Source organism: Rhinopithecus bieti, unplaced genomic scaffold, assembly GCF_001698545.2.
Source record: "Rhinopithecus bieti isolate Rb0 unplaced genomic scaffold, ASM169854v2 scaffold_29877, whole genome shotgun sequence".
Taxonomy (NCBI): Eukaryota; Metazoa; Chordata; class Mammalia; order Primates; family Cercopithecidae; genus Rhinopithecus; species Rhinopithecus bieti.
The window spans coordinates 31,181-49,738 of record NW_016812932.1 but is presented as its reverse complement, the minus strand read 5'-3'; the positions used below and the strand labels follow the sequence as shown (position 1 = coordinate 49,738).

Sequence of the window (18,558 nt, the reverse complement as noted above, 5' to 3'; positions counted from 1 at the left end):
GTTATGCCATTTTATTGAGTTATAGATCCAAAAAGTATTAACAATCTTGTGAGGAAGAAACAAAATATTTTCAGAAGTTTTTCCAAGGTTGAAATAGTTGTAAGAAATATTACTACTACTTATGAAACCATGCCTACAATGGGTTATGTTCCAAATACATTTGAACTTCTTGAATAATGGGAGTAACCAATGTTAGAATATTAGACAACTGATTTTATGAATCTTGGAGCATGATTATTCTTCAGATATATTGTTGTATATCACATTTTCCCTAGGTAGACAAATGCCTGCATGCACACACACACAGGCACAGACACACACAGAAAACTAATAAACAAAAAGACAATGATGGGAGCCAGTCTCTCACATTTGTTTCATTAGTTGGTTAATTAATTAATTAAAAATATCAATTACCCTCTAGTGTCTGCCAAATACTAACCTATAAGATACAAAGGTGAAATGTAAGCACAAAATGTATTGACCCTGATGGAGCTGCTAAACTAGTAACAGATAAGTTAAATTATCACAAAAATAAATGCAAAGGTACAATATGCCCACACATCTCCATACAATCATTAAATATTATAGCTGAAATATGAACAACCAAAATGACTGTCAATGGTAGAATGGATGAATAAACTATACAAAAATATAAAACAAAGAAAATTAAAAAGCTCATAGCCTCCTGCAGTAATGTAGATGTCTTGGGAAGAAAGGAAAAAATAAAGGAGTATGTACTAAATGATTTCAGGTTAATGAGCATCAAAATATGCAAACTAAAATATGCTATTAAAAGCTAAGATAGTGGTTATGTTTGGAGGTTAATGATTGAGACAGGTTCAAAGGGTTTCCAAGGTATTCTCAGTATACTAATACTTGGCCTGGGAAGTGGTAATAATTAATTGTGCCATACACTTATGTTTTGTATACTTTTGTGACTATTCTTTATACTACAGAATTTGTAAAGACTTTTACCAATTATACCATATGTTTTTACCATATATTAAACGATATGTCCTTCTCTAGGGAGTCTGAGAACAATGCAGACTGAAGAAGTAACATTTTATCTGGAGTTGACGAAGTTATTATTGTTAGGTGATATTTATATGAGCTGTCCCCATTTTCTCATCTCCTATTTATCTCCCCTATCTGCTCTAGCTGCACCTGTCCCCTTGCTGTTCTCTAACATGCCAGGCATGTTTGTGCCTCAGAGCTTGGCAATGTTGGTTGTTTTCTCTGCCTGGGGTGCTCTTCCCCCAGGTACAGGTATGCATAATTCCTTTATCCTTTTAACTCTAAAATATTTTTTTCTGAAGATATAACTTGACCACCCTACTTAGAATTGGAGGCTACACACAATTCAATCACATCTCAGTCCCTTTTCCCCTCCTACATTCCCCCAACAATCACTAACATCTCCTACAATACCATGTATTATATAATTATTTCTTACATTTATACTTAATAGCTAACCATTTAACGTCTAATATTTAATGTCTGATGTCTGCAATAGGCTTGAGGCTTTATGAAAACAGAATTTTTGTCTTTTTGAGGTACATATACTTGTCACATACATACATACATAGTGTATGCATATTATATATGTGCATGTGTGTGTATATACATCTGTATCAATTTTTCTATGCTCTCTTTTCCATAATATATACCTTTCACGTATTCACCCATCAAAACCTCACAAGAACTCCATGAGGTAGGTAATACTATACATGAGGAAACCGAAGCACAGTGGTTAATGAACATTTTAATGGCACAGATCTAATAATCAGCATTGGAATGCAGTCATCTGGCTCCTGAGTGCAGGAGGTTAACAACTCACTGCACTACACCAAACATAGTTTAAGAGGAAAAGAGAAAAGAGGAAAAAAGGAAAAGGAGAAAATGGAGAAGTATTCCAGGCAGAGAAAAAGGTATATAGTATACGGCACAGAGGCCACACTTATAGATATTTATGGAATGAATCAGGAAGAGTTTTAGAATATGGGAGTGAAAAACACAAGTCAGAGAAGACTACATACAATAAAATACCGTTTTTAAACAAAGATTTCAAAAAGGAATGCTGAACAACATTTTTTGGAGGGAAACAATTGGAGTAAGTTGCAGGAATGGAAAAATAAAATTTAGGAGCCTCTCTGGAGGAAGACATAGGGGTTGATTAGGGAGAGGTTAAATAAAAAGGAAAACATATTGAAAATGTTCTGTTTCTTCGGTTGGATGTTGAGTTCACAGGTGTTCATCTTATTAAAATGTTTCAATGTTTCATATACATATGTCACTGTTTTAATTTTTCAAATATTATATAATAAAAAGCAAATATATCTAAAAGTCAATAAAATACATGGAAGATAAATGACAAAACAATTACAAGAAAGTCAAAAGATATTATTTCAATCCATAGTTTAAAAAAATTTTACACCCATTTCTGTGAATATGTTTGTGTGACTGATGCATATTACATAACTTTTATAAGTGATTAGGACCAGGAAGTAAGTTTGGAGGAGCAAGAAGTGAAGAGGATTTTTACTTGTTAGTCTTGGCCATCATCCCCTCCATTATCCACAATGTAGCAACATAATGTTTATTACATGTAGATTGTATCCTATCACTTTCATTTCTAAATTATCTCACTGGCTATCCAAAGTAATCAAAATAAAATTTAATTTTCATACTGTTACAAATACCTAGGGATCAGTCTCTTTCCTTTTTCTTTGACTTTCTGTCTCATTCTCCCTCTAACCTACTTTGGCCAATAGTTTTTGTAAGTTCTCCACACCATAAAGGCTTTGCATTAGACATTTTCTCACTTAGAATTCTGTTCCCCTGAATTTCCTTTTCTCCTTCATTTAGAATCTTGTAACTCAGACTTTGGCATAAGTACCACTTCCAAAGGTAGTCTTTCTCCAGCACTTAATTCCAGTAGCCACCTGGCTAATTGACATCATATTTTTGTTCTCTGCCAGCTTTCCCATTTGATATTTTTGTTAGGTTGTTTGTAATTAATACACTTTCTATCTTCCAATACTAGAATAAAAGTTCCAGATCACAGGGGAAGTTGTATGTCTTTTAACCATTTTATCCCCAGAGATTAGAAAATTGATGGCATTATATAGGAGGCACTCAATATTTCTAAATAAAATAGTTATTTTAGAAGTGCTCTTATGTGAAAGATGCATCCATACTCCCCAAATTTTGTTTTAATATCAGTATTTTAGCATTTGCTTATGGATGACCATGATTAGTGAGAAATGTATTTACTTGTCTTACCTAAACAAATAATACAGATTTAAGTAACTATAACCTTACATAGGCTTGGATGGTCATAGTTAATCAGAATTAGTATTATATTAAGTATAAGAAAAAATGTAAATTATTTTCCAAGAGTAGAATTGTGATATTACACATTGCAAGAGTGTGGGGAAAAATATGATACAACTTAAAATATATATACAATAATATTCTATAATAACAACAGTAATAAATGGTAGCAACCACTGTTTATTGAGCACCCACAATTTATTCTCTTTTGTGTATATTAGTTCAATCTTCTTAGCAACTTAAGACATCAGTATTTATTACCACCATTTTACAGATGAAAAAACTGAGTGTCAATGAAATTAGTAACTTGTTTTGTGTCATAGTTGGTATGTAGCAAGGCCAGAATTCAAAACAAGGTATACCCACCCACAGAGTTTATTATTATTCCATTGAGCTGTACTGCCTTAACTCATAGTTTAGAAGTATTGCTAAACATTGCACAACTCTGTTGTAATGTAGTAAATGAGACCCCCCAAGTATTATTATAATATTAATGACATATTTCAATAAAATGACTATAGGATGGTAGCTGATGAGCTCAGTAATGTGAAAAGCATGTGGGATCTAATCAGGCTGGATGATATAGAGAATCTCAGCAATATCAATTGAAAAGTCATGGAAAAAGCTATTACAAAAAGCAGGGGAAGAGCAAGGGATTATGAGTCTGAAAATAAAGGCATTAATTACTAAAGGGGCTCATGCTATAAGCATCATCCTGGTCTGCTCCCACTCTTATATGAGAATTCAGATCTCTGATTGGCAAATTTAGTAGTCCTAAACTCAGAAATTTCCATCCATCTGAGTTGGGACAATTGTTCCTCTGATTTGCAACTTTACAACCTCAGTGTGGTGTGTAAAAAATAAATCAAATCAGATTATTAATAATCATGCAATTATATTTAAGTTTCATGATTTGTGGTTGGTAAAACTACTTAAGATAGTCTGATATTTTTGACAGTTATATGCTAACTTTTAAAATTTTAATTGGAAATATCAGATTGATATTAAAGATATGATTTTATTTGTAAAATTAAAAACTCAATTGGTGAGGAAACTATGAAAACACTGGTCATTCATTGATTTATAACTGGTTCAAGTGCTAGTTAGGTGTGTATGACTGTCTAGTCTGACAGTTGATGTGTTTGAGATAATCAGGTATATTAAATTTATAAATGATGTTTAAAAGGTATAAGGAAATTAAATTTTCTAAGCATATAAATGAAATTATTTAGGGAAATTTAATCGATTAAGCTTATAAGCCAATTGAACATTCATCAAAGAAAAAATGAAGTAATCACTCTTATTTTATATAAAATAACCAAATTTATGAAACAATAATTAGATTTATAGGTTGAGCTAAAAGAGTAAAGAAAAATTAATTCTTGATTTACAACTTCATTTATCAATTTAAACTCAAGTCTTCCTCAGAAAATTTAAGTGGCAACACTGAAAACATGACTTTTGTTTCTACTGAATCATGCAATCCTAAAATACTAGTGTGGGTGACTTCACCTATAATCCCAGCACTTTGTGAGGCCAAGGCAGGTGGATCACCTGAGGCCAGGAGTTTGAGACCAGTCTGGCCACATGGCGAAACACCATCTCTACAAAACCTCAAAATTATCTGGGCATGGTGGCACATGCCTGTGGTCCCAGCTGCTCAGAAGGCTGGAGGCTAAGATGGGAAGATTGCTTGAACCCAGGAGGCAGAGGTTTCAGTGAGCTGAGATTGTACCACTGCACTCCAGCCTAGGCAACAGAGTGAGACTCTGTCTCAAAAAACGAACAAACAAATAATACTAGTTTGCTAGCTTGAATCAAACTCACTCATGACCTACACAGCTCTAAGTCTTTTATTTGACAGGCTCATCTTAACATACAGGAGTTGTTAAAATTTCTATGTAATAATCTTTGAGCTGACTCTGTGCCCTGGGAAAATGGCACACAGTTTACCTAAAAGCTTAAACTTTTCTGGTAAGGTACTATGCTGCTGCGTCTAGTGTTCGGCGAACGGGAGTGGAGCTTAGACCAGTTATGTTAATAGTGCTGTTGTAGTAGTCTTCACTGCCCTGACTTTTCTTCAACTTCTCAGCACATAATAGGGTTGAGTCATAGTTATTTTACTAAACATACCATATTATATGTAAATTGTCTGTTTGTGATAATTATTATACTAGTTAGAAGAATTATAAGAATTAGAATCATATCAATATATCACATTTCTATATACATGAAATATTACTTTCTTTGAATTTTGGGTGAACTGGAAAATTCTTTTCTTTACCTGCTGCATTTATTGAACTGAAAGCAATCTGAAGTCATTAATTATTATGCAAACTGAGACCTCAATTTCATCATTTTAATACAGTTTTAGTTTCTTCCATTTCTGTCAGAATCATTCCCATGTGAGACACAGTGAAACAACAAAACGATGTGTTAAACACAGGATAGAAATTAGCGCCAATCGTAAGGGACAGTAACTGGTTACAGAATATAGTTAAGAATTACTTCATTTCAGTGAACAAATATTGTTTACCTGTGAGCCTGTGGAGTAACGTCCAGGAGTTCGAGAACCAGATGTTTTCCCTGAACCAATGGAACTCTCTGTACTTTTGCCACTACAGCAATGTGTTCGCAGGCATTTTCCATACTCTTTTCGTACCTAGACAATTAAATATTAACTTCTATTAGGAAGTAATTCATTGCAGGTAGGAACAAAAGTAGACAATGTATGTGAGTTTTATTTTAGATAACATAATTGCTTCCTTGCCCTACAGATATAAGAAAGTCTGTTCAGCATGTATTTTACAATACAACATAATTATATGCATACTGTCAAGCTTGAAATTTTGCCTAACTCTGGAGCCTTTTAAAACACACACACACACACTCATACACACACACTCACACTCCTCCCATCACATCATAGTGGTACTTTCTCTTAGTTCCAAGAACATATACTTAAGCCCATCGAAGATACTATTTTAGCTTCATAAATTTGATATGAAGTAGCCTACTGGTGCAAAGGAATTGTAGTTGTCGTTCTTTAGGTAGAAGCCTAGTTAGGAAGTTAAAGAGACTGGGATGGAGGAAGTAGGGTAAGAAGTCGGGGAGAGAGACAGAGAGAGAGATCAGAGAAAGTGAGAAAGCAGAGAAAGGATATTTAAAGACAGAAAATATGAGTATGTTGGGCTAATCATTTCTTCTAAATCTGTATTTCTCTGACGTTTATTTATTTTAAAAGAGATCATATGTTCAAATTGAGAACAAAATTAAAAGATTGTAAATGTAGTCCTTCAAAATAGTTCTGCTCAATAATCACAGAGAAATATAATTACTTTTCTTTAAAGCATTCTTGATTAAATACTTAATTATATTTTTATTAANTTTATGAAACAATAATTAGATTTATAGGTTGAGCTAAAAGAGTAAAGAAAAATTAATTCTTGATTTACAACTTCATTTATCAATTTAAACTCAAGTCTTCCTCAGAAAAATTTAAGTGGCAACACTGAAAACATGACTTTTGTTTCTACTGAATCATGCAATCCTAAAAATACTAGTGTGGGTGACTTCACCTATAATCCCAGCACTTTGTGAGGCCAAGGCAGGTGGATCACCTGAGGCCAGGAGTTTGAGACCAGTCTGGCCACATGGCGAAACACCATCTCTACAAAAACCTCAAAAATTATCTGGGCATGGTGGCACATGCCTGTGGTCCCAGCTGCTCAGAAGGCTGGAGGCTAAGATGGGAAGATTGCTTGAACCCAGGAGGCAGAGGTTTCAGTGAGCTGAGATTGTACCACTGCACTCCAGCCTAGGCAACAGAGTGAGACTCTGTCTCAAAAAACGAACAAACAAATAATACTAGTTTGCTAGCTTGAATCAAACTCACTCATGACCTACACAGCTCTAAGTCTTTTATTTGACAGGCTCATCTTAACATACAGGAGTTGTTAAAATTTCTATGTAATAATCTTTGAGCTGACTCTGTGCCCTGGGAAAAATGGCACACAGTTTACCTAAAAGCTTAAACTTTTTCTGGTAAGGTACTATGCTGCTGCGTCTAGTGTTCGGCGAACGGGAGTGGAGCTTAGACCAGTTATGTTAATAGTGCTGTTGTAGTAGTCTTCACTGCCCTGACTTTTCTTCAACTTCTCAGCACATAATAGGGTTGAGTCATAGTTATTTTTACTAAACATACCATATTATATGTAAATTGTCTGTTTGTGATAATTATTATACTAGTTAGAAGAATTATAAGAATTAGAATCATATCAATATATCACATTTCTATATACATGAAATATTACTTTCTTTGAATTTTGGGTGAACTGGAAAATTCTTTTCTTTACCTGCTGCATTTATTGAACTGAAAGCAATCTGAAGTCATTAATTATTATGCAAACTGAGACCTCAATTTCATCATTTTAATACAGTTTTAGTTTCTTCCATTTCTGTCAGAATCATTCCCATGTGAGACACAGTGAAACAACAAAAACGATGTGTTAAACACAGGATAGAAATTAGCGCCAATCGTAAGGGACAGTAACTGGTTACAGAATATAGTTAAGAATTACTTCATTTCAGTGAACAAATATTGTTTACCTGTGAGCCTGTGGAGTAACGTCCAGGAGTTCGAGAACCAGATGTTTTCCCTGAACCAATGGAACTCTCTGTACTTTTGCCACTACAGCAATGTGTTCGCAGGCATTTTCCATACTCTTTTCGTACCTAGACAATTAAATATTAACTTCTATTAGGAAGTAATTCATTGCAGGTAGGAACAAAAGTAGACAATGTATGTGAGTTTTATTTTTAGATAACATAATTGCTTCCTTGCCCTACAGATATAAGAAAGTCTGTTCAGCATGTATTTTACAATACAACATAATTATATGCATACTGTCAAGCTTGAAATTTTGCCTAACTCTGGAGCCTTTTAAAACACACACACACACACTCATACACACACACTCACACTCCTCCCATCACATCATAGTGGTACTTTCTCTTAGTTCCAAGAACATATACTTAAGCCCATCGAAGATACTATTTTTAGCTTCATAAATTTGATATGAAGTAGCCTACTGGTGCAAAGGAATTGTAGTTGTCGTTCTTTAGGTAGAAGCCTAGTTAGGAAGTTAAAGAGACTGGGATGGAGGAAGTAGGGTAAGAAGTCGGGGAGAGAGACAGAGAGAGAGATCAGAGAAAGTGAGAAAGCAGAGAAAGGATATTTAAAGACAGAAAATATGAGTATGTTGGGCTAATCATTTCTTCTAAATCTGTATTTCTCTGACGTTTATTTATTTTAAAAGAGATCATATGTTCAAATTGAGAACAAAAATTAAAAAGATTGTAAATGTAGTCCTTCAAAATAGTTCTGCTCAATAATCACAGAGAAATATAATTACTTTTCTTTAAAGCATTCTTGATTAAATACTTAATTATATTTTTATTAATTAATAATTAAATAATTAATTATATTATAATAAAATTACAGGGAAAAATAAAACTTTTAGCTGATGTTTTCAGAGAAATACATCAACTTTTGGTAAAAATTTTAATCATGTCTAAAATTTTTATTACTGCCTATTTAATTGAACAAGGCATATAAAAATAAACAGTAACTGCCTTAAATCATGTATCTACTATTAATAACAACAAAGGGACATCTTATTATATCGATTATATATTCATGAATTTATATTATGAAACAACATCATATACATAAATTATTCTTAGGCCTTTATGTATTTGATTTTGCATTAGTTCATTTTTTCCACAACTTATGATAATGTAATATTCAAATAAGATTTTGTTTAAATCAAAGTTTTGAACATGTGCTTTAAAAAGGGATGTTATTTAGACTCAAAAGCAAAAAAAGGTATGTAAATGATACATTAAATTTAGTATTCAAAATGGGAATGTTTCATCTTATTATTGTAAAATTCATTGTGTCAAAGACATAGGAGAATCAAAGACAGAACATATGCAGATTTGCTCAAAGAACTCACATTTATCGAGTGCTTATTATGGGATAAGAACAATGATGGAGATAGGGTGAGGTGACTCAAACAAAGAAGAGGAGTGCCTGTGGGAAGTAGGTGTGGGGGGCCAAGGAGGGCTTCTTGGGGAAGAGGGCTTCTCAGAAAGTCTTCAAAAGAGCGTCTGGAATTAATTCACAGAGTGAAGTTGAAATAAAAGATAGGGGAGAAGAGGAGAAAAAGGCATTCTCACCACAAAGAATAGAATGAACAAAACAGGGTTATGATGTGCTGGTCTTGAAGGCCTTTCTCTGCTCTGGCATGGCAAAATTACTTATTTTTAATATATTTAAAATGCTATTGATTTGTTTTGCAACCAGTCTCTTCTGTGCTACATTTATCAATAATTAGAAATAGAGACAATCATTTTTGTTCAGTGTTGACAAGTTAGTCCATATTTTGTTTATTTTAAAAAAAGACACCAGTCTGCACCCAGTTATGTGTGTTTCTAAGATGCATCTGCAGGGAGGGTGAAAAGAAGAAACTTCTACTTTGTAACTATTATGTGTCAGGAATTGTGCTAGGTACGTCCCTCAAAATGAGTCTGAAAAATAATTATTAACTTCATTTTATAGATTAATTGATTGAAATGGGTTAAGTAATGAGAGTAAACAAGACTGAAAAGGTCAACCGATGTGCCTTAGGAGAAAACTAAATTTCACGAGTGCTGTATGATCAAAAAGCTCTAAGATGCCATATTTGAAACATGAACTCATTGACCAGCACAGGCATTGTATATCCCTAATATCATTATTAAAGTAATCTATTAATTATCTCCTTCTTTGTGTCTGGAAAGAATGAGGACAAATGCTTTAATTAGAACTTGAGAAGGCTTAAAATAATCTCTAACCAAAAGTAAGCAGTATCAATGATAGCTTAGTAATTTCTACTGATTTATGAAACATATCTAGGAATCTAAACTTTGATCATAACTTCCCCCTGCAACATCCCATTGTTTTCCTAAGGTAAACAGCATATGATATGTTTGTTTCCAGATGAGAAATGGTATTTGAATGAAGTGATACAAACCTAAACAAATATTTTAGCACAATAAGGAATAAAGGCAAAGAAGACAGAAAGAGAACCACTCTCCCTCCTGTTACAAAATCAGCAATATTGTTTAAGCCACAATAATTCATCATGGACTATCTGAATTTTCCAACAAAGATTAAATGTTCTGAACTGATAATATAAACAACCAGAAAATCAAGATATTTGGTGATGCCAAGTCTCGCATTAGCTACATTACTTACTGAATCAATATACTGACTTTATTTTGCTGTGATTTGATTTGAAATGGTAAGCATATGTCTTCAAAAGAAGAAAAAAAATTACATGGACCATGTCCAGGAAACATTTTTTAGATTACAATAAAACAGTTATTTGATTGTTCAATCATTTGCATATTCTAATCTACTATTTCACATGGCACTGCATCTTAGTTACCCTAGTCAGATGATATTCTATTTTGGTGTGATGCTGCTCTAGAACATAGAAGACAGGAAAGAGAATGTATCTTACCAATAAAATATTTCTGATATTTCTCATATCAGAAATAAAATGATCATGGAAGCTCTGAGAATATATAAAATATTTGAATGTACGACAAAAGTAAAAGTGATCACTTTAATGTGGCCAGTGGAAATACTGTTTACACAATCCATATTCAGAAAAAGACTGATGACTCAAAAATTTTAATTTTACGAATAAGTTGAAGCAATCGACAAATAATTCAATAAGACAACAATTTTCAAATATGAAATACTTCATATTTATCTAATCAAAATATATAAGCAACTATACCAGCGATGGCATATTAGTGAAATTTAATCAGATGGCTTAAAAGAAAAAACACCTCCCAACCATTTCTTCAATTTCAAAGACAAGTATATGACATTTTTTATATAAAATAAAACCAAAATAATTATGTTTTCTGTATTTTCTGATGTTGGCCCATATTCTTGACACCAAATACAAATGCAACCAAAGTTTTAAAATTCAAAGCATGGAATGGATGAAAGAACAATATGTATTACTTGTTATTGTAAATCATGAAAATAAACTTTCAAAATCAGGGCCTGGCAAGTTTTTCTATAAGGTCCAGGTAGTCAATATTTTAAGCTTTTTGAGTCAGGAGCCAAAGCTAAGGATGTGGTGTATATACTTATTTTAAACTTTATGTATTGAAAATGTAGTAACCATTCCTGGCTTCCTGGCTGTAAAAATAAAAGGCAGCTGGATGAATTTGGCTCATGAGCCACAGTTTCTGGAACTCTGTTTTAATGAATCACAAAACTGAACTTGATGACATATATATTTTAAAAATTAACTTATGTTAAATATATTACAAACTCTAAAGTTGTTTTAGGGTTGTGAGATGTAAAATCTCTACCTGGGTATCAAATGCAATTCTTACTTATTCCAGTGATATGTTTATGTTAAGACAAGAAAACTAAAAGAACATTTTATTAATATTGGGAAAACTGAAAGAGGTGTTGGCTAATAAAAAATACTGAAAGCACAAATAATCTGTGGGTAAAGTACAAAAATTTCTTTTCTGCCTTGGTAGAAAATTTCCATTTAAACTTTAAAATTTAAAATTACTTCTTAATGAGGTTAGTAACAAAAAAAAAATTAAAATTTAAAACTATGTTAGTCCAAATTTCCAGCTAATGTACAAAATAAGATGACAGGCAAATAAATCTACTATATTTCAATATGTTATGACTGATTATATATGACTATACTTCCCTTTTTTTTTTCGTCGGGCAAATGGCTACAGTTTTCCTTAATCTCCTGATTTTGCTCACATTTTTTTGTATGTATTTCTCTTGAGCATCAGTTATGGCTATGGCTTTCTTCTATTCCAAATCTAAACATCTTTCCAGTTTTAGTCTCTCTGACTTCTCTGAAGTCATTTTAGAATACCAACACTGTCCTTCTTCTTGACATTTTCTCCTATCATTTAATTCAGTGTATCATCTTGATTCCTCTTCTTCCTTCCAGCTCTATTTCTCAACTCGCTCACTTACATGTCTCCTTATTCTTTAAATACATTAAGTGTGGCAGACTGCCATCTATTCACCCATACCCAATTTCTTCTCTTTCTGACTAAAAAGCTATACTTGTTTTTCTGTCTCCTTGCAGTTTAGTGGTACCCATAGACAGAGGTCTATCTGAATAAAAAAAAAAAAAAAAAAAAAAAAAAAAAAAAATTAGTAGAAGCCATGTGAGCCACTTTCAAATCTTTAGTACAAAATCATCTCTCTCTCCCCCAGACTTCCTGTTGGATGTCAAAACCAAAGAGGACTACAAAATCATAGAGTGAGGTTGTTTGAATCTTCATCAGCCTATGTCCCTTCATGGGGCAACTCCATCCATTGGGCAATGAGTAAAACATAAACATATGTTGAGTCAGGCTTCTGTAATTTGGGAGGTATACATATTAATTATTTGGGAGGGTTCATCTATTTTATTTTATTTTTATTTTTTCTAAAATATCCTGTTATAGCAGGATTCATCTATTTTAAAACAACCTCTTTTAAGGAGAATTCTAATCAATTAGATTAGAAAGCATCCATTCTAATGTTACCTCTTTTCTTTTCTGTAACATACATTTAGAAGCCTGCCTCATCATTACTACTCTATTCTGTATTTGTGATCATGTCAATACATTTTAGATATCCACTACCATCTAAATTTGAAACAGAGTAGTGTTTTGTTTTATGTTTGTCCATCTTGTGACAAGTGGACACTCTTTTCAACTTCTTGTTTTGGTCTCACTAGTCTCTAAAACTAAAAATCCTAGAAAGGGATATCTTTACTTCTTATTTCCTTTGTTTTCCAAAGAAAAATTATAAATCTTATTGTTTCTTTCCCACAAATTTTAAAACATAATGTTCTACCTCATTTTCAGAGTCATCTCTTTGAATATTTTATAATTATTTTTACCCCCTTCATGTCACACATGAGTAAACTGAGACGTGGGGAGGTTAATTAACTTGCCAAAAGTCACATAAGTTTTTAAATAGAAGAGCAGAGATTCAAACCCACATATATATATTTCCTATGCTGTGATATATTTCCATGATATATGTGTGTGTGTGTGTATCTCATGCCTCCACAACATTTTTAGAAAATAATTACTTCCTAATACAAAACTACAATTGGCCATCAACGGGAATATTAAAGACTATAAAGTCAAATCTATAAGAGAACAATTTTTGTTAATTTTTTAAATCTGAAAATGTTTTATTGTTTTTTACTATTGGACACTCTCACCAACTATTATGCTTGTATTTTGTGTTTGTTTTGCTTTACTACTATAAAAGATGAGTATCTTCATTTCTTGTAGACAAACATATCAACAATAATATATTAGAATATGTTATGGCTGCTTTGCTATCATGAAATGTACGCCATTTATATTTTAAAAAAAAGAATTCTAGCTTACCTTCTTCTGTAGGACACAATGGAAAATAAATATAAACATTCCCTGTAGAGAATTGAAAATGGTGAAGAGATACGCCATGATGACTGTGCTTTCATTAATATACATGAGTCCAAAGGCCCAGGTCAATCCTAATAGGCAGAGAAGAGCTATTGCACCTATAACCCATGACCTGTAGAGAGAAGAGAAAATTAAGGGTTATTAAATAATTGGTCTTTAATTAACAACCATATCAGATCAACAATACAACACTGAAAAAAAAAAATGTTACAGTAACTTTTATTGACAGAAAATGTAAGACAGGTGGTGTAAGTACTTTAAGGTTTTAATGAGACTACAAGTTTTCAAGCTTGAGGAGATATACATGAATGAAAATGTTATGAACACAGAAATTCATTTAAGCAAAAGCAGATTTGTACCATAAATTATTCATGTATTTGCAGCACATATGCAAATGGCATGAGGTGTAATTATGGTGAATGGCAAGAGGAAAGCAGGCTATAAAGCTATGTTAGTCTTCACTGGTCTCACAGGGGTAACATTTGCTTGATTGATTTCCCTCTATTAGTGCTTCTTCTGATACATTTGTACCTCATTTTTTCAAAATTTCCTCTTTTTCCACAAAAATTTTATTGTTTACTGACAAAAATATAACTCATATTAGGAGGAAATACATGGATTTGAAGTTAATGTATGAATTTAATGAGCCCTACCTGTTTAACCTATATTAATAAAGACTAAGAGTGAGGGATAGTAGATGGAAAAAAATAGTTCCACTCTAATGGAAACACTCTGTTTCTACTCTCCTTTAGCCTTTGGATCACTCTCTTCTATGCTACACTGTAGTAGATTTTAGAAATCAGTCATTTGGCAGCTTCACTGAACAAATTTTTGAAGGCTCAGAGAACCTTCATTTCTCTGAAGTGTCTGTAAACTCAAGGGAGAAGATGAAGCTGAGAATGAAGATGGAGTGGTATGAACGGAGTGGTATAGAATGAAAGACAAGCTCTCACTCCCATTCCATTCTCTTAGTTTCCTCCAAGATGTCATTTGCAAGAGTATAAGCAGGTAACAAAGTTCATATATTTGTGGTTAAGTTATGTATTAAATATCAAGATAAAATGAATTCTTGCAACAGGTGGGACTCATAATTGAAATGAAATCCTTCTCAACTCCTAAGTATATGGGAGAACAGGACCAAATCAGTAGAGATCTCTATACACTAAAAAGCCCAACCTCTTTATTCCCAGCACATCTTCCTTGAAAAGGGTAAATTCATATTTCTTTTCAGCAGATTATTATCCTCCACTATAATGTCTCTGGAAGATATATTTACAGGGATTGAAACTTTGTAAAATGAAGGGGAAAGATCATATATGTTTATGATAATCTGAAACTGAGTTCAATTTGTTTTTTAGAGAGAACTGCACCTTAAGAAAGATATGGTTCCAAAGTAGTTAATTATTAAAGTCTTATTAAAATTAATTATAAAGATTTACTATTTTTCTCCCATAACAATCAGTCACTATATTTCATGTTTAAATGCCCACTAAATTTAACATGTTTAACTGAAAAATCAACATTCTTGAATAAAGAATCTCTAAGGGAGTTTTGCTATTACATGTTACATGTTTCCTTATATGATTTAGAAAACATTTTAGGTGTTAATATTTTATCTACAGCGGGATTCAGAAGTATACTAACTTTCAAGGAAAAGCTCTCAGCTTATTATGGATGTTCGAAAAAGAAAAAATAAGAATTGCCATTAAATCAAGGCAATATTGCTATTTAGATTTAGAAGCAAAATAATGGGATCAAATACTGAAGTCAGGTATTAACCCCTGGAAAACACATGATGGGCTCAAGGGTTAAGTTGTAGAAAACTTCAATGAGCCCCGATTTCTTAAAAAAAAAAAAAAAGAAAGAAAGAAAGAAAGGAAGCAAAAGCATGAAGAAGTGAAATGGCACTGGAGAAAAATGAAAACAAAGGACTCTTCACCAGAAGAACAAACTGAAAGTCTACAGCAAGATTGCCCATAGGTTACCAATCTTAGTTTATTCTTGCAGGACTTGTAATTTTAAAATATACATGGGAAAAATGTCCAAATGTTAACATTTATGTTCACATTTATTAGATTAGTACAGACTTGTAGCTTTATTTCAGAAATTGAAATATATTCATACAGATTAGATCATTAATCAAATGACAGGTGTCAAATTTGAAAGGGATAATTTTGCATATGTAAAAATTAATTTTGAAGAAGGCAATTTTTTCTTTATTTATATTTAGTATAGCAATTCATTAATATCAATTGCAATTGGGTAGTTTTATACCCGTAAGATCATTTTGAAGATATACCAGTAAATGACAGAATAATTTTAGATGAATGATGCCCAAACAAACAACAGAAAAGCGGACGTATGTGGCACAGAGGAACACATCACAATGAGAGGGAAGCTATTAAAATAGAAACAAGTCTGTACCACAGGAAATTGCTATTGCTGTGGCACTGGATTCAGGTGATATCCAATTAACAGAGGTGAAGCAGAATTTTTTTTTTTGGCAATACACCTGCAGCATATTTATTCTGCATGTAAGTTGTATGCCAGCTTATTTTCCTGCACAGTTTGCTCTTCTGCCTCAATGTGAATGACAGAAGCTCTAATGATTTTTCAGTACTGATCTGACAGCTGGTTCATGGGACCACACTGATAAATGGAATTTATCAGCCATTCAGGTCATTCTTACTTGATGAAGGGTCTGTTATCCTCATAGCTAAAGAATGCATAGACATAAAGACAAGAACACCAACATTAGCATTTTATGACAAAGAATTTCATATGAAAAATATTCTCCTGGTCCCCAAAGGCTTCTGTCCCCCACCTCCCTAAAAGAAATCATAATCCTTTATATCTAGAAGGTAAATCCTAAAATGACCATGAGAACTTAAATGACAAGAAATAAAAGCAATTTTATAATACTGCAATATCCCTTCTAAGACTCAAAATTCCATTTTTTTCATGTGCTCATATTACTTGTGACTTGAAAGAGACATTTATTTCTTAGAGATCACATTTCTCTAGAGAATGAGAAATTTTATGAGCAATCTTGAAAAGGCTTGGGGGCATGCTTAAAATGACAGATTTCATGTCACCTAAAGGTATTCCTATTCCGTAATATTAGTAGGTAAGATTACTTAATTATGGACAGTACGCTTCTAAGTAATTTTAACTTGGAGATGATTGACCTGAGTTAAATCTTAACGTTATAGCCTTTAGAAAATAATCTATCTTGAGTACTTTATAACTCTTTCTGTTTGTATTCTGAGTAAGATAAACCTGAATAATCTTTTGTAGTAATAGGAACAAACATACAGCATCTGTTTATTTTCACTTACGTTTACTAATTTATTTAATATCATTTGGATAAAATAAGGTCCTAATACTCAATTAGTGAAGAGAAGGAATGTTTTGGATCAATTTTATAAACATACTTTTGCTTAGAGAATTGTGATAAGAAAAGAAAGAAGAGAAACTGTTCCTTTCTCTTCTCTCTTGCCAGAGGCAAGATAGTTTCCTATATTATGCATACACAAATAAAGCTTCTAGAAAGACTCCAACTGTGATGTATTTTGAATAAGGAGAACCACTAATGAAAATTCACTCTCCAGAATGATGAAATAGTAAAGAATGGTATTTGAAGCCAGTTTGCCGGAGGTTTACATCCTAGCTCATCCACTTACTAGCTACCTATTTGATTTTAGACAAAAACTGATTAACCTGTGGTTGTGTCCTTTTATACATATATAAGATGGTGATAATTATAATGCTAGTATCTTGTGATAATGAAACAATTTATTATGAATAAAATGCTCAGAACTGTGTCTAAGACAAAATGTGTTCAATAAATATTATATATGCATATTATTATTAGACTACTCAAAGCTAGGATAAAATCACACCTAAAATACAAAATTTCTCACCCAGAGAATAAAACCCCAAATACATACATGTTGAGTAAGTAAATTTATTGAAGGATATTTCAGGAGTAATATGATGCAGTAAAATAGATGTGGCTGAAATAAGTTGGTAAACGGAGTGGAGAGTGACTAGAACTGTACGTCCAAGGGGGTGATCACTAGTCATGTCTGGCTATTTACATTTAAATTCATTAAATGAAATTAAGTTTAAAATTCAGTTCCTCAGTTACATCAGCCACAACACAAGTACTCAAAACCTTCACATAGTAGCTACCATAATGGATATGTTCCCCATCACTGAAAGTTCTATTGGTCAGTACTGGACGAGGACATTCAAAGAGAGTTTTAAGCCAAGAAATGGAAATCCAAGAGATATTTAAATAATGCCATGGATGTGTGAAAGATAAAGAGAGAAGAATTTGTAAGAATTGATGGTATTTAACAGCTGTAAAACAGGCCTAGAAAGAAAAATCCTGTACTTACATTACTATCAAAAATTTATAAAACATAATGTGATATTTATTATACTATATGCATTCCCATTGCATCAGTATATTCCATCTGTCATGTACTGTTCATGATTCGAATAATTCTACCTTAATTCATATAGTATAAGGTCAAGAAACGAAAGTTACAGAGGTTGACACATAGGGATCTATGCAAAAATGCTCCAGGAAATGGATTAAGTTTTGTATATATTTTAACTAACTTTCATTATGTATATTTTGGATACATAGCATGATGCTAA

General features: G+C 32.5%; 1 pseudogene across 1 annotated transcript in view; it reads right to left on the bottom strand.

Annotated features, from left to right (window-relative positions):
• Positions 1-16,600, bottom strand: part of LOC108512167 (adhesion G protein-coupled receptor L3-like) — a 45,564-nt pseudogene extending 28,964 nt beyond the window's left edge. Inside the window, exons 1-3 of the transcript XR_001880511.1 lie at positions 16,580-16,600; positions 13,834-14,002; positions 7,942-8,067 (exon numbers count right to left, since the gene is read on the bottom strand). The product of XR_001880511.1 is annotated as an adhesion G protein-coupled receptor L3-like (transcript). The remainder of the gene's footprint in view (positions 1-7,941; positions 8,068-13,833; positions 14,003-16,579) is intronic.
• Positions 16,601-18,558: the final 1,958 nt, after the last annotated feature.